General features: G+C 42.1%; 1 protein-coding gene across 5 annotated transcripts in view; it reads left to right on the forward strand.

Annotated features, from left to right (window-relative positions):
* The window catches only part of plcl5 (phospholipase C like 5), a 194,908-nt gene that overhangs the window by 95,814 nt on the left and 71,252 nt on the right, over positions 1-27,842 (forward strand). The window contains exon 1 of one of the 5 annotated variants that reach the window (XM_068013433.1): positions 540-616. The exons of the other annotated variants lie outside the window; for them this stretch is intronic. The gene's annotated coding sequence lies outside the window, so the exon portion shown is untranslated. Of the gene's footprint in view, positions 1-539; positions 617-27,842 lie in introns of those variants that run through there. 5 annotated transcript variants of the gene reach the window in all.

Below are 27,842 nucleotides of genomic sequence, written 5' to 3' on the forward strand. Positions count from 1 at the left end.
TAGTTTGGAGAAAAATATGTCGATAACAAGTTAAGATTAATTTTATCTTTTTACTGAACAGCTTTAGAGGAAAACACCTGATGTGACTAATACAAACCATGTTTATAAGCTACACAGACAGTTCACTGATGTACTGAACCATGTTGCACCTCTCTAAAAGCACAATTGTGGAAATAATGGGGGACTCACTGGACGCCAAATTAACAAACATGTTTGTAATAGTGGAATTTCTCTTGGAAATCTAAAATTCCTGACAATGCAACCAGCAAACATTCACGAAGATGAAAACGATTTAATTGTGCGATAGCAATTGAGATTTTAAATAGAAAAAGAATTTGAAAGTGTTTGTTTGCCATTGGTTCAAGTGGGAGTTCACTGTCTGCTGTGACAGGTGTAGGAGGCTCCCTGCAGTTGGCTGTGACTTCAAGTTATCATCTGTGTGGAAACAGTTTCCTGGCATCTAATTTATTTATGATAATGAGCTGGGACCTCATTATAGCTTATTGTTTTACACTGAGGTGTGTGGAGGGGAATATCAATGTGTTGCTGAGGTGGTGGCTGTATTAAACTTTTGAATGTGCAAAGGAGACAGTGATTAACCAGCATCAGTCAATAGGTAATGGAGCTGGAAAGAGCAAGAATCTATCAATAAGTTTTTTTTTAAATGTTTGCTTGATTGATTCATGTTTCCTGTAAAATATCCAATTAAGTGATTGTGATTGCTGGGGGATTTCTGGATATCTGAAGTTGCCAGCACTGTTCACTATCTAGAATCATTGCTTTTTCTAATGTTGCTTGTTATTTGCCATATTTTCTTCTCTTTATTTATAGGTATTCAGAGAGCAGGGAGCAGGACTCGGCCATGAAGGGACAGGGCCTGGCAGCTTCCCAGACTGGCAGAGATTTGAACCTGTTGGTTCAGCTGCACAAGTGAACAAGCAGACTGGCAGGTTCCAGCAGCGAGCCTGCCTAGGCAAGGCAACAAGATCACTGCAGAATGGAGCTGCTGCCAGGCCTCTACCTGTGCTGCAAGAGATGCACAAAGATCTGGCTGGGCTGACTCCTTGAGATGACCTTATAATCTCGAAAGTACTTGTGTTTCCTGTCAATTCATTCAGGTTTAGAGTCTTTTTTGCCGACAGTTGGTCTGATCTGCAACCATTGATGTGCCAGTGTTCCCGAAGAACGATTCAACAGCTGTGAAGTAATGATGAATAGTCAATTTGCCAGTAAAGTTTGCCAGTCAGTATATATCAGGACACATTGCTCAATATATAGTCCACCCATCATTTTAACTTTCAGGTGGCTGAAGTTTCTCTGTCTGTGTGCAATAGATTTGATATCAGGTGTGAAATGATGTACAATCAAAACAGAAGAGTTTTATAGCTTAAAACCATTTTTCAGTTCTATTCATGGTAGCTAAAGAAAAATAAGCAAGACTTAATTTTATGTAGTGCTTTTTATGACTTCAGGATGTTCCAAAGCATTTTACAGCTGATGAAGTGCTTTTGAAGTGTAGTCACTGCTGTAATGTAGGAAACACACTAGTCAGTTTGTGCACAGCAAGCTCCCATTAACAGCAATGTGATCATGACCAGATAATCTCTCTTGAGGTGTTGATTGAGGGATAAATATTGACAAGAACGTCTGCCGTTCTTTGAAATGGTGATGGGATGTATCCTTGACATCCACCTGAAAGGACAGACTCTGTTTAATGTCTCAACCTGGGGCATCAACCGGAATTTTTTGCTCCGGCCTCTTGAATGGAAATTGAACCCACAAGCTGCTTCTGAGGAGGGAGTGTTACCTGTGAGCCATGGTTAATACCTATGAAAATAAATGTCCATCTAATGGTGCAATACATACTGTGCAGCACAGATGTTTTACAAAACAAAAAGTAAAACCAAGTTTAGAAAACGAAATGTATGTAGAATAGCTAGTTGTGCGCATAGCCTGTAATGATGGGGGGCCGGTGCGGGAAAGCTCCATCCTCCATAGGATTGCGAATTCTAGTCGAATGTATTCTTGAGGTTTTGTCACATGACTGGCCCCTACGCTCCTACCATTGGTTGCCCAACATATCCATCTTCACGGCTCACAGTTTTCCCATGCCAGTTGGAACGTGAACACTTCATTACATAATTGGATGATATTTGTCAAACAGCATTTTTTTCCCTTTTCCAATATTTTTTTATAACCATTTTTTTTTAACGCCCCTTTGATTTTACTCCCGAATATTACTCGCAGCAATGTCCTGGGGATGAATCTCCAGTTCCTGGAGACTTGGCAATCCTAGTCCTTCAGTGGTTCTTGGAAATTTGGAATGCCCAAATTTTGATAAATATATATGGCTCAGCAATACTCTGGGCCTGGAAATGAAACCCGGGATAATACAAATAGCATAAACTGAATGTAATCTTTCTTGGTATGTGAGATTGATATTAACAGTCATGTTGCCATGTTTTGCACAAGGCAATTCTCGTGCAAACTGTGGTAAAGCTAATTGGAGTGTACACTGGAGTTAGTTATTCCCAGTATTTGCATACTTGTGAGAGTTAAATAGTTTGATAGCCTTGGAGAGTTTTGAAGCTGTAAAAACCCCTCCGTCTTGTTGATTGCCTTGTTCAAATATTCAGATGTTGGCTTTCAAACAACTTCAGTCCTTCTTTATCTGATTCACTGGGCTCAGCAGCTGCCACATATCAACTCTCTATGTGGAGGAGGACAAACAATCTCAAAGTGTGCTTGGACAACAGTGCAAGTTTAGCAGATGTTTTCTTTCTTTCGTGGGATGTTTTTCAGTTCATTGATTTAATATCAATATAAGTCCACAACTCGAGTCTTTTGTTTCTAGCTATCATATACTAGTGGTTTAATCCTTTGTCTGACCGTGCTCTATTATATCCAGGAATGGGTCAGACCAGGACAAAACCCTTTCCTCTGGAAGCCGCCCTTATTTCTGGATGTAAATCGCTTTGTATATTTTTCCTGAGATCCACATGAGGTTAGTATAATGCAACACTTCTCCAAAAATGGCATGCTAAAAATGGCCTGTTAGTCCATTGTAAAGCAATCCAGTACCTTATACATCTCTGTAGTATTGGTTTAGGCTAGTTGGTAGCACTCTCACCTTTGAGTTAGACAATTGTGGATTCAAGATCTGCATGGCAGACTCGTGCAGTTCTGAGGAAAGACCATCTTTTTTTTATCGGAGGTGAAACATTGGGGCTCCGTGTAGATGTTGAAGTTCCTATGATGCTACTTGCATAAGATCCTAAACTAGCGTTCAGTTCATGGCTACTGTGGGATCTTGCTGTGTTCAAAATGGTGGCCACACTTAGCCACATTACAGTCCCTGCACTTATTTTATAATGAGTTGCTTTGAGATATTTCTGAGACATGTGATGCGGTCCTATATAAATGCAAAACTGCCCTGGTTTGTGGTGCTAACAACTGCTGCTGTCGGAATTTGTATGCAAGTCAGCTGTTGGTGCAACATTGTCAATTGTTAAGCTAAAGTAATTGTGTGATTAAGACCCATCCCCATGAAATGTGATTCGTCAATGCCACCAAAGAGGCCTTACTGCTTTGCTGATGCACTGACTTCCGATTGGCTCCCTTTTAAAATATCTCATATTTGTGCATAAAATCTAATGGCATTTTTTCGACAGCTCTAAACCACAAGTCCATGATCCGCCATTAATAAACTTGTCACTCAGCTCATTTTAACATGAACTGCTCTTGAGACTTTAAGCACTATCATCAGCCCCTTGATAGAGGCAGTAACATCTATTCGAATGGCACTTTGAACAAAGAGAAACTCCCACATATCAAACAGCCTATACTTAGCACAGGGTATGCAGCTCTCGTATTTAGTTTCAAGCACCACTAATATTTTTATCATTCCACCCATACAGTTTCAGGTTGAATGTTAGCCACTTACTGAAAGCAGGGTGTAAGAGGTTGCTGGCTAGCTAGTTCATAGGGCTGTCGTTACCATTTGAAACATCAACATCTGCATCGGAGGGCTTTTTCCCCCCCCTGGGGTTTTTGCTAGTGATGGAACAGAAGGAAGATTTTCCCTGTGTTAATGGTCACATTCTGCTGGATTGGAAAGAGTTTAAAACCTGCAGCACTGACGTGTCTGTTTAGCCATCATGGTGCTGAGGAGGCTCCTCATGATCTCTTGAAAGTAGATAACAGCTCCTGTCAGACAAATAAAAAAAAAAACAATGGCAGCTTTCAAATTATAGCTGAAAAAATAGAAATGAGTTAGTGCTGGGAGTTCAACGTATGTTCGAGCCAAGAGTCTCCTTCTGAAGGGGAGTGGAACCCAGCAGTGGGAGCATTTCTTCACTGTACAATTACTTTTTATTCCTGCTGATATAAAACCAGAAAATGCTGGAAACACTCAGCAGGTTTGGCAGCATCTGTAGAGAGAGAAACAGAGTTAACTGAGTTTTGATGAAAGGTCATCAACCTGAAACATTAACTCTCTCTCTCTTTCTCGCCACATATGCTGCCAGACCTGCTGAGCGTTCCCAGCATTTTCTGTTTTCATTTCAGATTTCCAACATCCGCAGTATTTTGTTTTGCTGTTCTTCTTTGCTATCGTAAAGGTTTCTGAGTTGTTACTAAGTCCTCTGGCCAGAATACTATGTGTACTTTGTGTCTTCACACCACTTGGGTTGTCTCAACTGTCCTTTTATCAGAATTCGGCATTAATAGTTGACATCAATAGAGACGCTGTTAGCTGTGGCTCAGTTGGTATCACTCTCTCTGCTGAGTCTCAAGGTTCTGGGTTCAAATCAGCGACCTGGTTCGATTCTGGGTACTACCTGTGCGGAGTTTGCAAGTTCTCCCTGTGACCGCGTGGGTTTTCGCCGGGTGCTCCGGTTTCCTCCCACAGCCAAAGATTGCAGGTTGATTGGTAAGTTGGCCATTAGAAATTGCCCCTAGTGTAGGTAGGTGGTCGGAGAATGGTGGGAATGTGGTAGGGAATATGGGGTTAATGTAGGATTAGTATAAATGGGTGGTTGTGGTCGGCACAGACTCGGTGGGCCAAAGGGCCTGTTTCAGTGCTGTATCTAAATAAATAAATAAATAAATAAAAATAAATAAATGGGGAGAAGAGGGCACAACTTCAAGAAGGGAATGACTATTAGGCTAAGATTGAGATCATAGAATCATGCAGCACAGATGCCCATTTAGCTCATCGTGCCTGCGCAAGCTGTTTGAAAGAGCAATCCAGTTAGTCCTACACCCCTGCTCTTTACCCATAACCTTTCAAATGTTTCCTTTTCAAGTATATACTCGATTCCCTTTTGAACATCGCTATTGAATTTGTAACTACATACAAGGACTTGTAATATATCAGAGTGCAAATGTGTTTTATAAAAATAACTCTACCATTCTCTGCTCCCAAGCTGAAGCCCAGAAATGTTTCCATTTCCAAACTCTACAAAGAAGTTCTCCAATCTTGGCAACGGCCCTTTAACAACCTTCATCCATCTCCTGGGCTTTGCCATTTCAAGTTGCCAGGCCACAAGAAGCTGACATCAACATTTAATTCTTGCTTCAACTCTGGTCTTGTGTCTTGCTCAGTTCATTTCCCCCCCCCCCCCCCTTGTCCTCTAATCCCACATGATTGCTCCATTACCCATACTGTGCCTCAGGAAGCAACACCGAGAGGTTGGTCAATGTCTAAAGTTCACCCGGTCGTCTTTGTTGAAGGTCTTCCAATGGACAAAATATTGAAACCTGAAATGGCCTGTCAAAGACATGAGGGCTGACAAAAGGAAGTGAAGGGAGCTGGGTGTGATTAGAGCTTCTGCTAGAGTCTTGGGTGGAGACTGAACATGTCCTGAAAGCAGCCGAATTGCCAACAGTATGAACTCCAGGGCATTGTGAGCTAGAAAGAACTTAATCCAAACGTTTTGAGCCAAAGAAGTAATTACTGCTGTTTGTATGGCACAACTGTTATTAACTTGAAAAAAAACTAGCTCGAGCCAAAAACATTGAGGCCAGAAGAGTGTTGTGTTTTTAAAGAAAAAATGGTTTACTTGCTAGAAGCTGAACAAGAAATGAGTTAAAGTAGTCAGACTATGGGGTATACAAAATGATTTCAAGCTTTACATTTCATTCTCAAATGTTTCACTCCCATCATAAATTTAGTTAGATTAATTGTAGTGTGCCAATGAGTCAGATATGGTTTGTTACGGATTACTGAAAAATTAACATATCTAAATTGGGGTGCTTAATTAGTCTTGGCAACCATGGGCTGGAAAGGGGGGGAAAAAATCAAGTCCGTGTTTCTGCTCCCAAATGCTGTCTGGTGATCCCTGCCGGAACGTGTCCATGTGTGACAGAGTGAGAAGAGTATTGGGCACAATTGTGACACACTCCAATTTAATAGCCTGCGAGGCTCTTGTAAGAAGGATGGCCTCTTGGCTGAGAAATCAGATGTTGGATTTAGCCCATAAAACTGCAGCTCTGAATAGCTTGCTGCATGGGGAGAAGGGAAAAGAGTGTGGAAGAAGGGACTCATTTTCAACTGACAATCAGTTCAAGTGAAATACCAGTTCACTACACAACTACTCATAGAACTTTTGTTTTGGTTTTTTTTGTGTGCAAGACACTTTTTTCCCTCGGTTCCGTTACCAGGTGCCATTCACAGATGAGAAGACAGCGTGCTGCTCACCCTATTCCAGTTTGAAACTGGTCTTTCAGAGGTACGCAGAACATTCTGAATGAATGCACTCTCTGATTTTGTGTCCCTTTTCTCAAAATCTTTCCAGAACAAGCACTTGACTTCCTCTTGGCACCGCCCAAAAGCATCATGGCTGAGATTAGCAGCATATGATAGTGGATGCTACATATGAGGGACCCATGTCTCATTAATCCATTGCACTCCAGCTTGGTGTAGCGATATCTCAATTCATTCCATCTTCGCTGCCTCCGGAGAATTCTTGACATCAGGTGGCAGGACCGTATCTTCAACACCGAGGTCCTCGAGGCGGTCAACATCCCCAGCATATACACCCTACTGAGCCAGCGGAGATTGAGATGGCTTGGCCATGTGAGCCGCCTGGAAGATGGCAGGATCCCCAAGGACACATTGTTCAGTGAGCTCGTCACTGGTATCAGACCCACCGGCCATCCATGTCTCCGCTTTAAAGATGTCTGCCAACCCGACATGAAGTCCTGTGACATTGATCACAAGTTGTGGGAGTCAGTTGTCCGTGATCGCCAGAGCTGGCGGGCAGCCATAAAGGCGGGGCTAAAGTGTGGCGAGTCGAAGAGACTTAACAGGCGCAAGGGGAGAGCCAAATATGTAACAGCCCCAACAACCAATTTTTTCTGCAGCACCTGTGTAAGAGTCTGTCAATCGAGAATTGGCCTTTATAGACACTCCAGGTGCTGCTTCACAAACCACTGACCACCTCCAGGCATTTACCCATTGTCTCTCGAGACAAGGAGGCCAAAGAAGAAGAAGAGGACAGCTTGGTGTCCCAATGCCGTTGTATAATTTTTTTCATGCAGTTAACCAGTATGTTTTTGTTTAAAAGAAAGTAAAGGGTTAAATGAGGCTATATCAGAGGGTGTTCTGTCTAGGTCTGTCAGCCCATGGACAGGAATATGCAGCTGCAGTCTATTCACATTGAATACAACAGCAGGGCTTAGCAATGCAACTCTCTGCTCGAAATTGGTTTTAAAAGAAACGTTTGTTTACATATTTTTATGCTAGATTGCTGGTGGTCGAAACAGAATATTAACGGTGCTGCTCTCAGTCTTGCTAATTAATGGAAGGCTATTTCCATGCTTGTTAATTGTTCAGTGTTTCAGTTTTTAATTTGCTATAGTTTGGCAGGCTGAGAATAATAACCATGTAGAACACTACTTTAGTGAAGGCATACTATGGTCTACAAATCTGGTCAAATATGAACAGGATAAAATTGTTCACTTTTATCAGGAATTGTTGTGTGATTGCCTACAAGAGTGATGTCCCTTTAAGATCTTAGTATGCTAATGAGGTGAGCACCAGAATACAGTCATGTGACTACCTGCCAGTCTAACTCTGCTACGGTAACACCAAGAGGCATGTCATGTAAATAGTTAGCTCTGCACCGTATATACTTGTTAGCTGTTAATAAACCTATGGGATCTTCAATCATCTGAACTTCATGTATCTCATTTATGTTGCATCAGACAACATAAAAAGCTTCTCATTACAGGAATGATATGGGTAGAAGTGTCACCTGTAGCTCAGTTGGTAGAACTCTCGCTTCTGGGTCAGAAAGTTTCTGGTTCAAGTTTCACTCCAGGACTTGAGCACAAAAATCAAGGCTGACACTCTCTAGTTCAGTCCTGAGGTAATGGTGCACTGCCATTTTTTGAATGAGACGTTAAACTGAGGCTCCTATCACCCTCTCAAGTAGATATAAAAGAGCCCTGGACACTATTCCGAAGAAGAGCAGGGAAGTTGTCCTTGGTGTCCTGGCCAATATTTATCCCTCAATCACAAGCCCAAATAACAGATTATCTGGTCATTATCACATTACTGTTTGTGGGAGCTTGCTGTGTGAAAATTGGCTGCCTGGTTTCTTACAACAGTGATGATACTTCAAAAGTGCTTAGTTCGCTGTAAAGTGCTCGAGGCGTCTGGTGGTCATGAGTGGTGTTTTATAAAACGCAAGTCTTTTAGATGAAATGATTGCTAACGTAAAATGGTTTTGAGTTTTCACGTTTGCGAACAGAGTGAGTTGTTCAGTGTGCATTGCACTGGTTTTCAATGTATTTGTTTCACTCCATTGACTGTCTAGCAGCATAATCAAGAGATCACCTTTGAAACTATGCCACTCTTCGAGAAGCAGTGTCGAGTGATGTATTGTTAGTGTGTCGCTTGCTGCACCAATCAAAATTTCTATAAGACCGTTTAGATGGATCTTCCCTTTGGCTTGAACAGATTATTCTACCCATTTATATATAAAAGTTTTGAGAATGTCACACTTTGTGAAAAACATCAAATCCCAATTGCAAAATCATGAAACGAAAGCAGATGAAAACTGCAAGAAACAATATTATTACTGTTCTTATAACCTTGAAATAATGTGGAGTGGAGTCGAGCAGTTGCCAATCTAGGGAACCTTTAGTCTCTTGACCTCCAGGCCAATTTAGATCTCTTCTCTATGTGGAACATCTGAGCAGTGTTTTTCTTTAAAAGGGGCCAGGTTAGCAGTTAAACATCAAAACTGTGGTTGAAAACTCAAACTATCTGCATAATTTCATCAGCTAGTGTAACCCCTAGTACTTGTTTGTGTTTAATCTATGAAAGCCTCAAATCTTCCATTAAACTGAGGAATACTCCATTCTGTAATACCTGTTGTATACTACGCAGCTGCAGACAGCATGGCCTTTTGTACTTTTTAAAAATTCTCAATGTGGGCAGTGCTAGCAAGGCTACATTTATTGCCTAGCTATAGCTGCATTGAGAAGATAGGGTTGGGCCTTCTAGAATGGCTGCAATCCTTCGTGGCCTCGGTGGGAATTCCAGGATTTTGACCCAGCTACAAAGAAGGAATCGCTGTACATGTCCAAGTGAGGATGGTGTGAAGGAATTGGTGTTTGCATGATACGGCTCTTGTGTCTATCATGTCACCTCCTTTCAAGGCTGAAAAACCCAGATTTTTCCAGTCCTTCCTCATAAGTCAGTTGTCCTCTGCTAAGGATCTAGCTCTTTTCTGAACTGTCTCCAGGGCTCAGATGACTTCCTTGAGTCTCAGGAACCAGAATGAGACATCATATTCAAAATGTAAGCGCTCCTTCATATGTGATAATGAACTCGTATGAAAATGCAGAACAACTATTTGCAGTGGGTGATGCCATTCATAAGAAAAATCATTGCAGATCATCAGCTGTCCAAAATTGGGAAATGTATTTTACATTCCATGTAGAAGCCTTAGGATAGATTTTCAACTTGCTGCTTGGAAGTAAAACTAGTGTGAAGGATCTGCCATTCATTATGGAAACCGTTCAAATTTCACTTCAGTCGAAAGCAGTGGCAAAGAAAGTTGGGTGGTTTGTATAGCGGGCAACTGATCCTCCTTGCTAATTAATAATCTACCCTTGTGCTTAAGTGGTTTACTGGAAAAACAGTATGCATTTCTAAGCTCTTTTAGGTGATAACAACAATCTGCAGTTGATAAAATTGTGTCTATTAATGTCCTTACCCTCAAATGATCATTTATGCCACTTGGGAGTGATGTGTGCTGTAAAAACAGAGAAAACCACATGCCAACAGCCTTTAATTTGTTTTACTTACTTTCCCAACTAACTCCATTGCCCTGGTTAGGGAATGTTGGGGTTCATTTTCTGTGTAGGTAAGGACCTCTCAGTGACCCAGTGCAATCAGCTCAAAGACATTTACATGAATACAGAGTGGATCTCGTAGACAGACTCCCTTTTTAAAAATAAAACAGAAAGGTACTTTTATCATTTTGTGTGCATTTGCAAACAGTGGGCTGTGGGTCATATTAGGTCCTGAGCACTGATAAACTAATCTTTGAAGTGCAGATAACTCGGTCCTATTTATACTTTTATTTTCTTCTTGTATTTTGTGAGCCAGAAGATTTGGAAAGAGCTGTTCTTAGCCTGGTCTTAAAATTTCTACTTGGGAAATATGAAAATGAACATGGATTTTAAAATGACGACTCACCAATCTAGCCCACAAAGACGTAAACCTTGAACACCCTGGGCGGAATTTTCTTGCACCCTAGGTGACGGGCTGGGAGGCAGGTGGGATGGCAAAATACCAGGGAATGCATTGATATGGAAGCCCATGTCTTTATGCTGCTGATGAATTTTTGCTGGAGGCAGCCGGGCTGCCGGTTGGAGACCTCGCTTGGTGGTGGGCAGGCAATTGAGCTAATTAGTAGGTATTTTCTGGAGTATGAGAAGGTTTACCGGGGCACATATGAAGAATGACTCTTCAGAGCCTCATCGTCTATAAGGTGGCAGGAGCTCAGTGGAAGATCAGTGTTGGCTGAAGTTGGCAGTCATTGCAGACAGTAGCATCTCCGTGCAGGAAGGGTGAGAGTGACTAAATCATGGGACTGATGAGCTGGGCAGACTTGGCGAACACATTGGAGGCATGCAGATTGAGTGTTCTGTTCGAGGTGGAACTTATGTATGCAGAGTAAGGGGAGTGGGTGACCTTTTGAAGTGAGTACTGCAAGTGACTGTTGGTATCATTCACTCTGGTTTTGAGACCACCAGTGAGTAGGAGCATGAGGGAGTGAGAGAGCTGCAGCCACTGGGAGCAAGGCTGCAACACCCTGAGGGGCAGGAGGATCACAAGGGCGGAAGGGTGCACAGACGAGGAGGGCACTGCAGTCATCCTTGTATGCACAGAGGACGCTACCCACCAGAGTGGGTTTACCAATAGAGGCTCTGTTTCCTGCAAATGTCAGAGCGGCATTGTTGCCGAAGACCGTCTGGATGCGGAGGTGGTTACCAAGCTGTGTGCTATGATGGAGTCAGATCTGAGGCCAAGGGGAAGGAGTAGGGGGCACCCATTGCCTGTGGCAGTGAAGGTCACAGTGGCATTGAATTTTTACCCCTCAGGATCATTCCAAGGCTCCTCTGGAGATGTGAGATTTCCCAGTCTGCGACTCATCGCTGCATCAAGATGGTCATGAATGCCGCATTCAAGAGGGCCGGCCAGTAGGTGAAGTTTCATTCTGATCCAGCCGGTCAGGCGAAGAGGGTTGGAGGATTCAAGGCCATGGCTGAATTCCTCAGGTCCAGGGTATAAATCAACTGTGCGCTTGTTGCCGTTGAGACTCCCTCAGACTAGGCAGCAGCCTTCATCCACAGGAACAGCTTCCACTCACTCATTGTACAACTGGTTTGCGACCATTGCAAAATGGTTCCTTCAGGTCTGGGCAGGGTTCCCAGGAAACTGTCGCAGCTCCTTCATTCTAAGGCATTCCCAGGTGCCTGAGCTTTTCAGGCCGCCCGCGTGCCTTCAAGGATTGATACTGGGTGACCAGGGCTATGCCCTGAAGACGTGGCTCTTTACACGTGTGCGGCACTTCAACACAGATGCTGAGGAGAGATACAACAGCTGGCACATGACAAGGGCGATGATTGAGCAGACCATAGGGCCTCTGAAAATGTGTTTCAGATGCCAGGATAGATCTGATGGAGCCCTTCAAAATGACCCATCAAGGGTCTCGTGTATCATTGAGGTGTACTGTGCTCTGCACAACAGAGGGGAGAACTTTTGGAAAGTGTGGACCTCCTGGAGAGTGATGCCTCCTCCTCTGAGGAAGATTTGGAGCGGGGTTGAGACAGGCAGACAATAGCAGTCCACCTGAGGGACAGCAGACTAGGCACAATGACATACGCACCAGGGAGGCTCACAAGTGACTAATACAGACCCGTTTCTCCTGAGTCTTTCTCAGATGCCCATGTAAAAACTTAAAACTTCTCCCTCCTACAGCCTTGTTAACCTTTCTTTGAATATCCTTAAGATCTCATTGTGCCCATCCTTGATTGAAACATATATGATCCTGAGGGGTCTTGACAGGGTGGAAGTGGAAAGGATGTTTCCCCTTGTGGGAGAATCTAGAACTAGGGGTCACTGTTTAAAAAATAAGGGGTCGTCCATTTGAGACAGAGATGAGGAGAAATGTTTTCTCTGAGGATCGTGAGTCTTTGGAATTCTCATCCTCAAAAGGCGGTGGGAGCAGAATCTTTGAATATTTTTAAGGCAAAGGCAGATAGATTCTTGATCAGCAAGGGGGTGGAAGGTTATCGGGGGTAGGTAATCAGTTCAGCCATGAACTTACTGAATGGCGGAGCAGGTTCGAGGGGCCGAGTGGCCTACTCCCCCCCCCCCCCCTCATTTGTATGTTCATGACATCAGGCCAAGGCATGTCAAATGCAATGACCTCATGTGGTCAGGACCTTTCCATCACATTCTTCTCAAGGGCACTCCAGCTGGTAAGGGCCCAATAGTGCAGAGCAGAGTACATGAATCATTGTGGTGCAACAGATTATATTTCATTTCACACATTTAGGCAACAATGTGATAAAAGGCAATAAACTATGCAGCACCCAAGTGCAGCTAGGTGGATTTACACGTGTGGCTGCTCCTATACTGTGCTCCCCCTGCGCAAGCAGCTGATGATGTGGAGGAGCCACTTCTGTCTTCACAGCCTCATGAAGCATGGGTGTCATGGTCAGAGGGCTGAGGAGCCGTCGTCCACACTAGGAGTGTCTTGAGAGGAGCTCCCAGGGACTCAGGCAGCCACTTGTCCCTCCCTGCTCACCTGAGGAGCATGCGTACCTGGCATCTTGTGTCCTTCTCAACCAGCCATTGATCCACAGAGCTCATAGAAGAGGTGATGGTGTGCAGGTCAGTGCTCATCTCCTGCATCCACTGGCAGGTATGCTGGATGTGGCACTCCATGAGGATCCTCACTCTCTCTCAATGGAGGAGGTCATGCACGCATACACCAGAGACATGACTGGATGGACTCCTCCATCATCCCCACATGGGTGCGCAAAGCCTCTGGGAGCTCTGACAGATGTCACACTGCAGCTCCAGCGTCATCTGCCTTGTTGATGACTCCTGAGACATGTTGGCAGCCTGAAGCTGAGCCTCAGCATGCCCTTCCACAGTCCTCCGACTGGGAGTGGTCGCACCTCACATTGGCTCCGTCAGCTTCACAGCCGGGTCAGTGCTGTGCTCACCGAAGGAAGGCACCATTTCTCTACACAATCAAATGCCCACTGACGTGAGAGTATCTGCAGTGGAATGCTGTGACGCTGCCTCCTCAGTTGTCTCCTCCTCCTCTGAGGTGTCAGGCTTTCCCACAGGCACGGCTGCTGCCTTGTCTTCTACTTGACCTGTGAGAGAGAAAAGAGTCTGAACCTTGAAAGGGAGGAATGTCTAGATGTCTTTACTGGGCTTCCTTGGTATCATCATTTGGAGTGTTTGAGTATCACTGGAGAGGCGTGCCTGTGGATTCCAAAACTAGAAACAGACTGTACAGTGATATCAGCTGCAATCTATTAACACCGCCACAATATGACATTGACAGACTCATCTGAATAAATGTAACATTAATTTAGAGAGGGAAAACTCTGCCATTTACTTTGCCTTTAGGCCAATGGGTATCATTCCATTGAAATGAAATCACAGCAAACATTGGAGTCCCTTTATTGTTTTGATCCTTTAGGTTTTACTCTGAATATGTTGCTAAGTATTCTTAGCTTTTCCAGTTTTATATTATCTGACACTGAAGGAAAAATAATGACATTGTGGGTTATCTGGAGAAGACTTTCAATCAATGACGAAGGCTTTTGTGAAGGTATCCTTGCAACATCTATATTGGGGATCTTATGAACTCATTGTTAAGCAATATTTATCAGTGAACTAATTTAGAGCTACAAAGAATGTGTTTTCTTATCTTACACTCCTAAAGATCTCCCAGCATTTTGCCAACTAAGAGAATGAGATGGGAGCCTGGGACTAAGCTACGTGATCTATCCCTAAAGGAGAACCCACCAATGGCCTTGGAACTCTCTGTTTGAGATTCCCTCCCTGGCAGGGTGGAGTGGCCTCTGGCTAATATCTCCATCTTACAGAACAACTGGAGCTGCAAGTGTGAGAGTCATTGCCAAGTCCCTCTACTGTAACATTCTGGAGCATTTATTGTGTCCCAAGATACTATTCCACCATATTGCACATTTATATTTACTATAAACTTGCATTTTGCTGCATTTCACTGTTCAGATGACATAATTTATCCCCAAAAAAAAGACCCTTTGGGGACTGGTGAAAACGAAGGAATATGATCTCGTCATAACATCTAAGTGTTCAGGAGTCCATGATAGGATTTAAATGAAATGATAAAACTGCCTTTTATTAACGGAAGATTTATTTTCTACAATACAGCAGTGGGTAGTAAAAAAACGAGGACTCTGTGGACAGTGGGTAAATGTATGAGCAACTTTTAAGACTGTTTGTCTTGTTTATAATACATGGGAGACCTGATGGCCTTTAATGGGAATGTTTATTTCATTGCATTAGGTTGTAAAAAAAAAAATGGTCTGCAGAATCCTCTTCACTATATTCTGATCATGATCACTTTTGTACCCACTAGTGTGCTGCATGTCACAAGACAATGATGACTGGCCCCTTGGTGGGTTTAAAGATTTAATCAAATCAGGCAGGACAGACTGTGTTATGTTCTCTCCTGAGCATTCAGAAAAGCCTTTTAATGAGGAACCAAACTCAGTGGTATAAATGACTCACATTTTTCCCCCCATTTAATTATTGTGATCTTTGCTCAGTTGTCTCTTATCTGTCTCTGTAGCACACTCTGTACTGATCATTAATGTCGTAAAAATAACTAGGTTGTAGATCACGGGACGGGGAGTGCTTGTGTGCCATAACTCATAACCATTATGGCAGAAGCGCTAAAGATTTAAAAGTTTAGTCGGGCAAATTTTAAAAAATTTATTAAACCAACAGTGGAGTGATTCTTGTAGGATAGGAGCATTCTGAGCGAAGATAATTCAGAGTGGTTGCTGTTTATTCTTACAAGGTAGATTCAACTTCTAAAAGACGTAGATTATGGTCACCATCCTTGTTGGTATGCAATTATTACATCTAATGCCTGGTTCTGCTGCTCACTCACCACCCTTGATCGTGTGACGTCTCAAGCCTCAAACCATCTTTTGTGGCCTTCATTTGCATAACTGCACCCGCTTATAACTAATAACAGTGCCATGTGGAAATGTGTGTTACATCATCAGACTTAATTAGTCCTCTCGGGTTGTCATTACATTGGGTAACTGATACTGCTGTGGATTCAGAATTCTTGTCCTGCTTTGGAATGATAGAATCATAGAGCACAGCAGGAGGCTATTTGGCCCATCGTGTCTGTGCTGGTTCAGTTAGTCCCAAACCCCTGCTCTCTCCCCATAGCCCTGAAAATTTCTCCATTCAAGTGTATATCCAATCCCCTTTTTCAGAGTTAAGATTGAATCTGCTTCCATGATCCTTTTGAGGCAGTGCGTTCTGTATTAACTTGTTGCATTTAAAAAAAAAAAATTCTCCTCCTCATCTGCCTAGATTTTTCAATTAGCTTAAATCTATGTACTCTGGTTTCCAATCCTCCTGCCAGTAGAAGCAGTTTCTCCCTATTTACTCTATCAAAACTGCTTACAATTTTCAACAACTCCATTAAATTTCCCTTTACCTTTTCTGTTCTAAGGAGAACAATTCCAGCTTCTCTCGTCTCTCCACATAAATGAAGTCCCACATCTCTAATTCAGAATTAAATAATAAAGCAGATAGTATAGGCTTTATACAGAAACTCCCTCTTCAATTACATCATTTATAAGACATGTTGGTACTATCAGAAGATTGCATGGTCATATTCTTGGAGTGTTGCATTGTTGGAGGTGCCATCTTTGCGATGAAATGTGAAACTCCGGTGCCCACCTTAATGTTCAGGTGGATATTAGAGATCCTATCACACTACTTAAAGAGTACTTCACAATCACAGCCAACATCCCTCAACAATTCCCAAGAACAAATGAACTGGTCATTCATCTTACTGCTGTTTCTGAGATTTATTTATTTATTTAGCGATACAGCACTGAAACAGGCCCTTCGGCCCACCGAGTCTGTGCCGACCAACAACCACCCATTTATACTAACCCTACAGTAATCCCATATTCCCTACCACCTACCTACACTAGGGGCAATTTACAACAGCCAATTTACATATCACCTGCAAGTCTTTGGCGGTGGGAGGAAACCGGAGCACCCGGCGAAAACCCACGCGGTCACAGGGAGAACTTGCAAACTCCGCACAGGCAGTACCCAGAATCGAACCCGGGTTTCTGGGTCTCTGGAGCTGTGAGGCTGCAGTGCTAACCACTGTGCTGCCCCAAATCTCGATGTGTTCAAAATTCTGATCGACACAGTTTCAGTGGCTGTACTTTCAAAAGTTTCATTGTGTGTGAAGTTTTTCAAAAATTCATTCTCGGGATGTGAGTATTACTGCAAGGTCCACACTTATTTCCAATCCCTAGTTGCCTTTGAGAGTTTGGTGCTGCTTGAACCACTACGGTCCATGTGGGGAAGGTACTCACACAATGCTATTAGGCACAGAGTTCCAGGATTTTGACCCAGCGACATATGAACGTACAAACGTACGAATTCGGAGCAGGAGTAGGCCACTCTGCCCTTCGAGAGTGCTCCGCCATTCAATAAGGTCATGGCTGAACTGATTACTCCACATTTCAACCTTCCCCCGATAACCTTCCACCCCCTTGCTTATCAAGAATCTATCTACCTCTGCCCTCAAAAAATTCAAAGACTCTGCTTCCACCGTCTTTTGAGGAAGAGAATTCCAAAGACTCATGACCCTCAGAGAAAACAATTTCTCCTCATCTGTCTTAAATGGACGTCCCCTTATTTTTAAACAGTCACCCCTAGTTCTAGATTCTCCCACAAGGAAAAACATCCTTTCCACATCCACCCTGTCAAGACTCCCAAGGATCTTGTATGTTTCAATCGAGTCACCTCTTACTCTTCTAAATTTCAGCGGCTACAAGCCTAGCCTTATCCAATCTTTCCTCATAAGACAGCCCACCCATTCCAGGTATTAGTCTAGTAAACCTTCTCTGTACTGCCTCCAATGCATTTACATCCATCTGTAAGTAAGGAGACCAGTACTGTACACAGTACTCCAGATGTGATCTCACCAATACCCTGTATAGTTGAAGCATAACCTCTCTACTTTTGTATTCAATTCCCCTTGCGATAAACGATAACATTCTATTAGCTTTCCTAATTACGTGCTGTACCTGCATACTAACCTTTTGTGATTCATGCACTAGCGATCCCTCTGTGTCTCAGAGCTCTGCAATCTCTCACCATTTAGATAATATGCTTTTTTATTCTTCCTGCCAAAGTGAACAATTTCACACTGTCCCACATTATACTCCATTTGCCAGTTCTTTGCCCACTCACTTAACTTAACTATATCCCTGTGTAGCTCCCTTATGTCCTCTTCACAAGTTACTTTCCTACCTATCTTTGTGTCATCAGCAAGTTTAGCAACCATACCTTCGGTCCCTTCATCTGAGTCATTTATACAAATTATAAAAAGTTGAGGCCCCAGCACTGATCCCTGTGCCACACTACTCGTTACAGCTTGCCAGCCAGAAAATGACCCATTTATGCCTGCTCTCTGTTTCCTGTTAGCTGGCCAATCTTCTATCCATGCCAATATGTTACCCCCTACACCATGTGTTTTTATTTTCTGCAATAACCTTTGATGCAGCATCTTATCAAAGGCCTTCTGGAAATCTAAGTACAATACATCCACCGGATGCCCTTTATCCACAGCACATGTAACTCCCTCAAAGAATTCCAATAAATTGGTTAAACATGATTTCCCTTTCACAAAACCCTATTGACTGTGCCTGATTACTTTGAATTTTTCTAAGTGCCCTGCTATAACATCTTTAATAGCTTCTAACATTTTCCCTAAGATAGATGTTAAGCTAACAGGCCTGTAGTTTCCTGCATTCTGTCTTCCTCCCTTCTTGAATAAAGGAGGTACATTTGCTATTTTCCAGTATAATGGAACCTTCCCTGAATCTAGGGAATTTTGGAAGGGAACTTGAAGGTGATGGTATTCCCATGTGCCTACTGTCCTTGTTCTTCTAGGTGCTGGAGGTTTGGGAGGTGCTACCAAAGAAGCCTTGGCAACATGCTGCAATGCATCCTGTAGCTAGGACATGCTGCAGCGTGACACGTGGGTGATGGATGGAGTGGATGTTTAAGTGTTCTGTGCTGTTCCTGAGAGATGTTTAGCTCTTTTGAAGAGCCAGCACAGGCATAATGGGCCGAATAGCCGCCTCCTGTGCTGTAAGATTCTATGATTCTGTGTAATAAGTTGCTTTATCAATACAGATGTTTCATTTAGTATAACAGAAAAACTTCTTTGGAATGCTAACGCTCAAGTCAACAAGCTAAATGAGCACTGTGATGAGAGAAATAAACTACGAAAACATAGTCTTGATGGGTGAACTGGGTTTAGAAAGGTGTTGAAGTTTTCACAAATGTATCGAGCGAACCTAAACTGATCTGTACTCCCTGTTTCACTTAAATGCTGTATAACACTGGGTTTAACTTTTCTCTGTACATTTTCTTTGCCTTCCCCCAATTAATCTATTTTCATAAGCTTGGTGATCAGGATGGCTGTCCCACCTGAGTTATTTTTGCTCTCTATTCCAGAGCACTGAGGCCAGTTGTGAATCCTGTGCCACATGTCTGGTTGAGATCAGCTAACTCCACACCAATTGTGGATGAAACGAGTGCCTCCCTGATCTGAATCATTCAGATGTTCTCTCTTTTAAGCAACTGAGCCTTTGGGAGCTCTGCTAAAACTTTCAATGAATATTGCATTGCCCATAAAATGTAACCTTCAGTATTTGTTAGAAATGAACAAGATTCCAATACATACTAAGGTGGATTGAAGCTTCGCACATTTATAGCTTTGGTTTATAAAATAAAATAAACAGTGGCTGTTTTTTAAGCTGCAGACAAAATAATTAGGGCAGAGTCACAACCTTTCGCCAATTGAAGCTCAGAATAAAGGGCCGATTATATTTGCAGTGATCTGTTCTGACAATAGCTCCGTGGGAACAGAATTCACTTCCTGAATTTTAACCAAGTTCAAATGTGCAGCTACACGAGAGGAACCAGTCCGGGTGCTTAGCAAATGACAGACTGCTGCTCGGACTGTGTGGCTTTCATGATTGTGAGCGAGCTTTAAGTAGGTCTAACTCCACTGATGGCATGCTGCTTCTCCAAGTCTCTCTTGTGATTTCTTACATCATCATAGTGGGAGGTGTTGCTCACACTGTCCCAATATTAACCCTTTCAAACACTGATACTACATGTCTCTCTCCCCCTCCCCCCCCCCCCCCCCAAGTTTTTGTCCATATTGTTTTATGCATTAATTTTTACTTTTACATTCTACTGCAACTCTCTGATATCACAGATTCAATGTGTCAGGAGGCTTCACAACTCTCCCTGATCGTGGTGTTGTCAGATTTGGAAGATTAGTAGTCTTTCTCTAAACTCTTGTTTCTTGACGTGGATGGCCTTCATTGAGGTTTGTAGTATCCAGTGCTTTCTGAATTTCAGGCTTAAAATCTGGTTCATCCAAATGTATCACTGATTGACATCTTTGACGAATAGAAATAAGATGCTTCCTGTTTCTACTTGTTGTACCTTCTGAAGTATGTACTAAATAAGATCTCTGATTATTGCTTCTCTGGATGATCACTCCGTCTCTGGCTTGGTTCGTACCCATACCTTTTCGCCTTCCGTCAGCTTGGGTAGTTTCCTGGTATGATATCGCCTGTCATAGTTATAAGCTTGTTGTTTTAAATGAGACTTTTCTCTGTCTTGAGCTCTCTGATAATCCTAGCCCTAGAAGTAATTTTTTTGGGTAGTATGGAAAGTTGTGTTTTGAACATCCTTCCCAATCGCAGTTCTGATGGTGCTAATCCACATTGGACTTGCTTCATTAGTGGGTGTGGTATCTTCCTAGTTGTGAAAAGACATACACGTTTAGCATCTTTTTCACGAAGTAATACTATATTGGGCCTTAAGTCGTCCTTAAAAAAAGACAGAGGCGCAAGGGGAGAGCCAACTGTGCAACAGCCCCAACAAACAAATTTCTCTGCAGCACCTGTGGAAGAGCCTGTCACTCCAGAATTGGCCTTTATAGCCACTCCAGGCGCTGCTTCACAAACCACTGACCACCTCCAGGCGCGTATCCATTGTCTCTCGAGATAAGGAGGCCCAAAAGAAAGAAGTCGTCCTAGACCAGTAAATAATTTTGGAAAGTCTTTTTGGATTCTTGCTGCCTAACTTCTTCCACTTTCCTGATAAGATGAAGGTTTATACAAGCTCTTCTACTTAAAAGAGAAAATTCTTAATTTCTGTAGAACATAGCGTTTCCAATATCTGCTTTTCCTTGTACTGGAGTGTTGCCTGTAGTTTTCCCTTGACTTTAAGTTCAATCCCTCCTGGACTCTAACTGAGTTTCTGTTGGTTGCAGGCAATGTGTCTGCTAAAACTGTTAGACTTGCTGCAGTGTCTAGTTTAAAGTTGGTGATATGTCCATTGACTGCAGTCCAGAATGCATGATTATGGTCATTGATCTCACCAAGGAAGTTTTTTGATTTCTCTTCTGATGGAGATTGTTCAACTTCATTAATAGCTCTGTGCATGAAGACTTTTCCGTTAGAACTTGTGAAAGCAGAGTTTTTACTTTGGCACATCTTCCCAAAACTTGCAGTGACAGCATTCTGCTTTATTTGTAGGATACTGTTTGCATCTGGGGTCTTGCTGGTACCACAGAGCTGGCAGGGTTTCATGGCTTTCATGCATTTTCCCTCCCAAATGTACCTTTTCTGGTGCTTTTACAATCCTGTGCTTAAGGGACTGTATGGTCGCTGGAGGTTTCCTGAACTAAGGTTTTTCTTCACCTCTCAGGATTGCTTCATTCTGCTTACAGACCTCTGCTTGTCTCACCAGCCATATTGCTTTGTATCGGGTGAGGTCTTCCTTAGACTACAATAAATCTGATAGGGATTCATCAGCAATACCTACTGCAGTGTGGTCTCTTATTTTTGCTTTCAGGTCTCCATATTCGCATCCTTCAACTATCTTGTCAAGGTCATTAATAAAAGATTTATCAGTTCACCTGGTTTCTGGACCCTTCTGTTGAATTTGGCCCTTTCTAGAATCTTGTTGCTGCCCAGGTTGAAATAATTATCAAAGGCTTTTAAGACTTCATCAAATTTATTTGATGTTTCATTAATGTCGTGTCTTGCAATAACAAAGTCTGCTATTGCTCCTACGGAATAAAGAATGTGTTGAATTGTTTTGCTTCAGGCTTGCTGTCTAGTTTTGAAGCAATTCTGTACCTCAAAAATAATTTTCTCCAAAGTGGCCAGTTTTGAGTTGGATTTTATCCTTCCATGTCTCCAAACCTTTCTGGTAGCGTAAATTTAAGATCCATGGCTTTTCTAAACTTTTTTTAGGTCGTTTTCTTTCTATTTTAAATTTTCCTTCCCGTACTGGAAGTTTTCCCACCTCGTGGAATGGCGCCGACCTCTAATCTGCCTTTGTTGAGGATTGTTGTTTTTTCCCAGTGGTGCGCCATTAGAAACAATTTTGTACCCTTTTTTTTTTTAAAAGAGTTGCTCACCAGATCCTCGACCTTTGCTTGGTTTTCCACGCGAAACCTGCAATTGCTGGACTGGGATTTTTTTCACTGACCACCATGTCTCTGTGGTGCAGCCTGAATGTCTGTCTCTCTCTGCAAGCCGACTCCCCGATTTCTTTCTGCCTCACTGGCCCATGGATCATCTCTGGAGCTTTACATAGCCTCTTCTCTGGTTGCGCACTCGTAGTACATTTTTGGTATCACTTTTTTCAGGTCAGCCTTCTTCCAAATATTTTTTCAGAATTTTCTGGCTGTTGTATAGCAAAAACTATGTTATTTGTTTGGTTAGTCTAGCTAAGAGAGATTACTGAGTCTTCAGTAAGTTTTAACAATACTAGTTCAGTACATATCAGGTAACTGTACAGCTTTATAAAATATGTCTGACTCCACTGATGCCCTGCTGCTTCTCCTTTAAGTCTCTCTCTCGTAATCTCTTACATTATCATAATGGGAGGTATTACTCATGCTGTCCCAAACATTAATCCTTTCAAACCCATATACTACAGAGGCTTATAGCTCATTAATATGGTTTACACCGAGAAAACTGAGGAAGGCCCTTTCACTTAAGTCTGAGATAAACTGATCCAATCAGATCCAAAGCTGAAACCAGACAGTGCAGAAGTAATACTTTATACAAGTATATAGCTGGTGCTCTCTGCCTCAGGGATACCATCTCTTTTCAAAAGCAGTTTATACACACCCATTCTGAAGCAGACCCAGTCGCAGTTTTTCTTCTGTGGTTATTGCTGGCGTCCCTGCTGTGAGGGCACTGTGGTCCTAGTCCAAAAGCATTCCACATTTATTGGGGTGGTTCAATCACCGTGCTAATCAATAGCATCTTGATATTTGACTAAGAAAGTGAGGGCAGAGTGACTATGTGAACTTGTGATCTGATGTGAGGGCTTCACAGAGGAAGAGCAATATGTCAGGCTGCCACAAAGACTTTTGGGGATACACCATCGAAACCTTTACTATCATTCAGCCAACGCAACTGTTTCCATATCAATGTTGACATGTTTTAACATATTCCAGCACATTTAGATAATTCTTAAAGCACAGTATACTGGCAGTTATAAAGTAAACCAAGCAATCTGCTTTGCTCAATTTTAAACTATTTCAGTCATTCAGGACAACCATTGAAACGAATTTAAAGCATTGTTTACATTCTTCTTATCACTTTCCCTTAATGTGTGATACCCAGTAGCAACAAAGACCGAGCTGTGATGACGAAATTATAAGGCGGATGTGAAATTATAAACTTTTTCAATTTTTACAGAAAAGAATCAGGCCATTCAGGTCTATGTTGTTTTTGTCAAAATATAATTTATTCTTCAAATTTGTACAAGTACATTACATAACAGTTCAAATTTGACTGCAGTACACTTCAGTTTCTTTCAATACAATACATGGCACTCTGAGGTGCCTCAGTACACTTACAATTACAGGTTTTATGTACAATATACATTTCACGTTTAACAATTCTCTGATGCATACAGTCCGAAGGGTTTTACACAGGTTCCAGCCATTCAGTGTATTATGATGCGCGGAGCTTAGACTGTGGCCTTTCCCCATTTAGCCTTTGCAGCGGTTGCCCCAAGCTTTCGTGCATGCCTTGGAACGTGCCAGTCTGCCACGCTCTGTTATGGACAGCTTTTTGCACTGGAAGACCAACTAGTTTCAGGCAGAACAAAGAGCATCTTTCACCGAGTTGATGGTCCTGCAGCAGCAATTGATGTTTGTCTCGGTGTGCATCCCTGGGAACAGTCCATAGAACACCAAGTTTTGCACTACAGAGGGCCATTCTGGTGTTGCTCGACACCAGCCATGTGCCACCCTGCTTCATCTTACCCTGTCAGCACAGCAAGATTCAGATGCAGATAAAACCCACCTCCTTCCTGTTAATGGTGGCTGCTATCCCTGTCCTTCCAAAATAAATTAAACATAAAAGGTAAACATAAATAAAGAAGAATAATTGCCTGTGTGGTACTGTTATCCTGTGGTTAAATCTGAGCAACAATGTACTGAATTGTCATGCCCTAACAAACAAAAGATTAACCAGCTTTCAAGCTTCACCTGTCTGAATGTTGTATCAATAAATGGAAAATTGTAACCAGGTCTCTGGTTTGGAGTCTATAATCTGTACTGACGTTCTGGTTTGGTTTCTGTGTAGTGTGCATTGTGCTGTGACAAACCGAGGGCTTTTTGTGTGATTGTGTGAAGAATGATTATTTTTATTGTGATTCATTCAGATAATTAAAATTGATACTGGCTGATAAAGGTAATATTTAGCATACTAAATCCTTATCAGAGAAGTTAACACTGTTAATGGTGACTGAAAAGGATAAGCTAAGTCTCCCAAAATCAGCTTCATATGGATTTAAGTAGCCTAATATTGAATAATGACAGTGCTGATCTGAGGTTTCTCTCTAAATGACTGCAGGGCAGCTTGTCTTTGTGTGTATTAGCTTCAGTGCTAGGCAAGGAGAAATCCAGTCACAGCAAGCAGGTCTATCTGGTTAGCTGTGATTTAGTACCATTGTGCTGCAATGTTCCCTTCCATTTCCCTACTGACAGAGCACCACATCAGCCAGAAAAACATTCAAACTGAACTTTTATACTACCTGTAACTTCTCTAAGTGATGCAACTAAATTATTCTCAGTTGCACTGCATCATTACTTAGCGATTTCTTTCACAATAAATCGAAGCAGCAAGTACAACTATTTTCACACATTACACTACTGGAACATAGAAATATACAGGACTAAAGACGGCCAATATGGACAATTGGGCTGTCTGTGTCTGGGAAGTAACCTTTCATTGCTCGAGCAAACCTTTTTCAGATAATTATCCAACTGATTTTAGCATTTGCAGTGCTTCTCTGGGCAGTCTATTCTGCACATTCATCACCTCTGTGCAAAGCCGTACAGTCTCTATACCCTCCTGTTCTAAGCTTGAGGCTTTGCTGTCTTGCTGTACAATCTTGTGACTGTGTTAAACATACTTTATCTTGTCCCTACCCCTAGGATCTTGAACATATGATCACACTTGAACCTTCTCTTCCCATCTCAGTTTGATGCTTGGAATATGAAATATTCAGCGTAAATGTGTATTTGGAGGTTGGGGGGGGGGGGGGGGGGGGTGGGGGTGGTGGTGTGAGTAAGTGACATTCCTATGAGCAATGTGGACTACTCAGAATGAGAGGTACGTTTGTAACACACTTACAGTTTTGTCGCTCGTGTTTTATAGTTAACTTCTGTTTATTGTCAGTCTTTTCTGGTTGAGTTGGCATGCTTTGCAGTGACTTTCTCTATATTGCCTAGAATATGTTTTGAATAGTTTTGAATCATGATGAATTCAGTTCTAATTCTGAAGTCAAGGCCTGTGGAAGGTGGAGATTCCACAGCACTTCTCGTACAAGCTTGCTAAAATTAGATTTAAAGGGACAACTACCCCTTTAGGAAAAAAAATTACTTTCGTTGGTTAGATGAAGTTCAACTCTTCCACAATTGTTGAGCACATTTTTGAGTCCCTATTCAATGCCCAACAGGGATAATTTTTGCTTTTTAAAAAAAAAAGTACCACTGACGTTCTGCTCATGTTTTTCTTTGTTTATCCATTTCTGCATTTTTTTAAAAATCCCATATTATGAAAAGCAACAAACCTATTCAAATACATTGATTTATTTTTGAATTAAAATGATCAGTGTTTTTCTGAAGGAACTGTCTTCTTTCAAACATTCCCATCCAAAGTTGCATATTCTGCTATTTTAGGCTGCTTGCTTTTGTTGGCAAAAGAGAAATCTCATTGTAGCTGAGGTACAAATCAGGATTGCCTAAAGCACTCCTAATACACAGCATTATAAAATAGATTATAAAATGCTGTTCTATAATGGCATAGTGCACCATAAATGACTTCATTGTAGCATTATTGAACTGCCTGTCCTATGAAATAACAGAGACTGCTGGAGACACTCAGCAGGTCTGGTAGCATCTGTGGAGAGAGAAACAGAGATAACGTTTTCAGGTCGATGACCTTTCATTAGAACTGAGTTGCCAGCGTTTACGGTTTGTAATTCAGATCTCCAGCATCCAGTGTTTTCCTTTTTGCCCGTCCTTTTGCGTTCTTGGAGCTTCTAATCCTTTCTCTAACCAGTAAAAAAGGAGACATTCAGTGACAAGTGCATCACTGGTTAATGTGAGGTATCGCCAAAGATAAGATCATTTTTAGTGTGGAAGGCATGCGATAACAATAACAAAAGAGATGGATTTTTCCAAGTGACTTGATAATAAACAGCCCCAATTTCCAGCATTATCTCATCTCTCTCTCTTCTGTTGCTGTCTTACAAAGACCAAGAGCCCTGTGAGTTGCTCACAGTAATTCAATTGTCCTCCTCAGAATAGTTTAATCAATTACAATGAGGGAGTTCTTACTCGGAAAATTAACTCCAAGGCATAAATTAGAGAAGCATGAATACATTTATTCAGCACATGGGGGGAGAAAAACAGAAGACTTTCTTTTCCAGCTGCCAGGGTCTCACGGATTGCCTACAAAACTGTTCATGCCCAGTTTATACTTGCATTGTGTTTTTGCATTTCTTGTGGAGCTGCAGCGGAATCATAGCAACTTGCCCAGTGTAAACTGGGGTTAGTGAAAAGGACGGTCAGGGGTGGTGGGAGGGGGTTGCGGTGTGAGTCATTTACTTCAATTGGTTTTTGAAGTAAACGCTTCCATCACTTGACCTCAGCTGTCTCTGGCCGTGAAGCGGGAGATCTGCATTAACAGATCTGCCAACACACAGTCATTTGGAGTGACACTCATTGTGGCTTAAAAATGTACCTTATTTTGTTGTATATCACTCTTTTAAACATTAACACAGCTTCTTCTGTTGTATTTTTTTTTAGTTGTCCTATATTATTTATAAATTTCAGTACTACAAGTTCCCTGATCTTGGTAGCTGTGCCTTAAATTTGGGCTCAATTATAACTTGGGGCAGGTTTTGATGGGCGGTTGGCAAGGTGAGCTGGAACTCGCCGCTGCAGGATTCGTGCCTGGGTTAACTTCGCTCCTGCCTGTTTTAGAAGGTTGCGTAGTAATCAATTGCCAGCATCTGGATGGCTCATGGGTAGCTAGGTAACTTGGTCGATTTTAACTGCCCATCTTCTGTGAGGGTCGGGTTCAAATTGTCCCCTTTGTCAGTTTTAGCTCATGGGGACATGCATTCGTTAAAGACACTTAATAACCCCCTCCCCATTGCACATGCTCAATTTGGGGTGAGTCATCTTTCAGCCCTGAAAGATTGATAATTACACTTGTGCAATTAAAAAAACCTATAATAGCAATGGAAAAATTCTTACCTTGTTGGCCAAGACAATATTATCTTTTCAAAGGATCTTTATTTGGTTAAGACACATTCTAACCTTTGGTAAACTAAATAGATTACTAAAATGAGGACTTTAACATAAAGCATTGCAACAGTGGAAATTATAAATAGTTACCATGAT

The sequence above is a fragment of the Heterodontus francisci genome, chromosome 33 (assembly GCF_036365525.1).
Source record: "Heterodontus francisci isolate sHetFra1 chromosome 33, sHetFra1.hap1, whole genome shotgun sequence".
NCBI lineage: Eukaryota > Metazoa > Chordata > Chondrichthyes > Heterodontiformes > Heterodontidae > Heterodontus > Heterodontus francisci.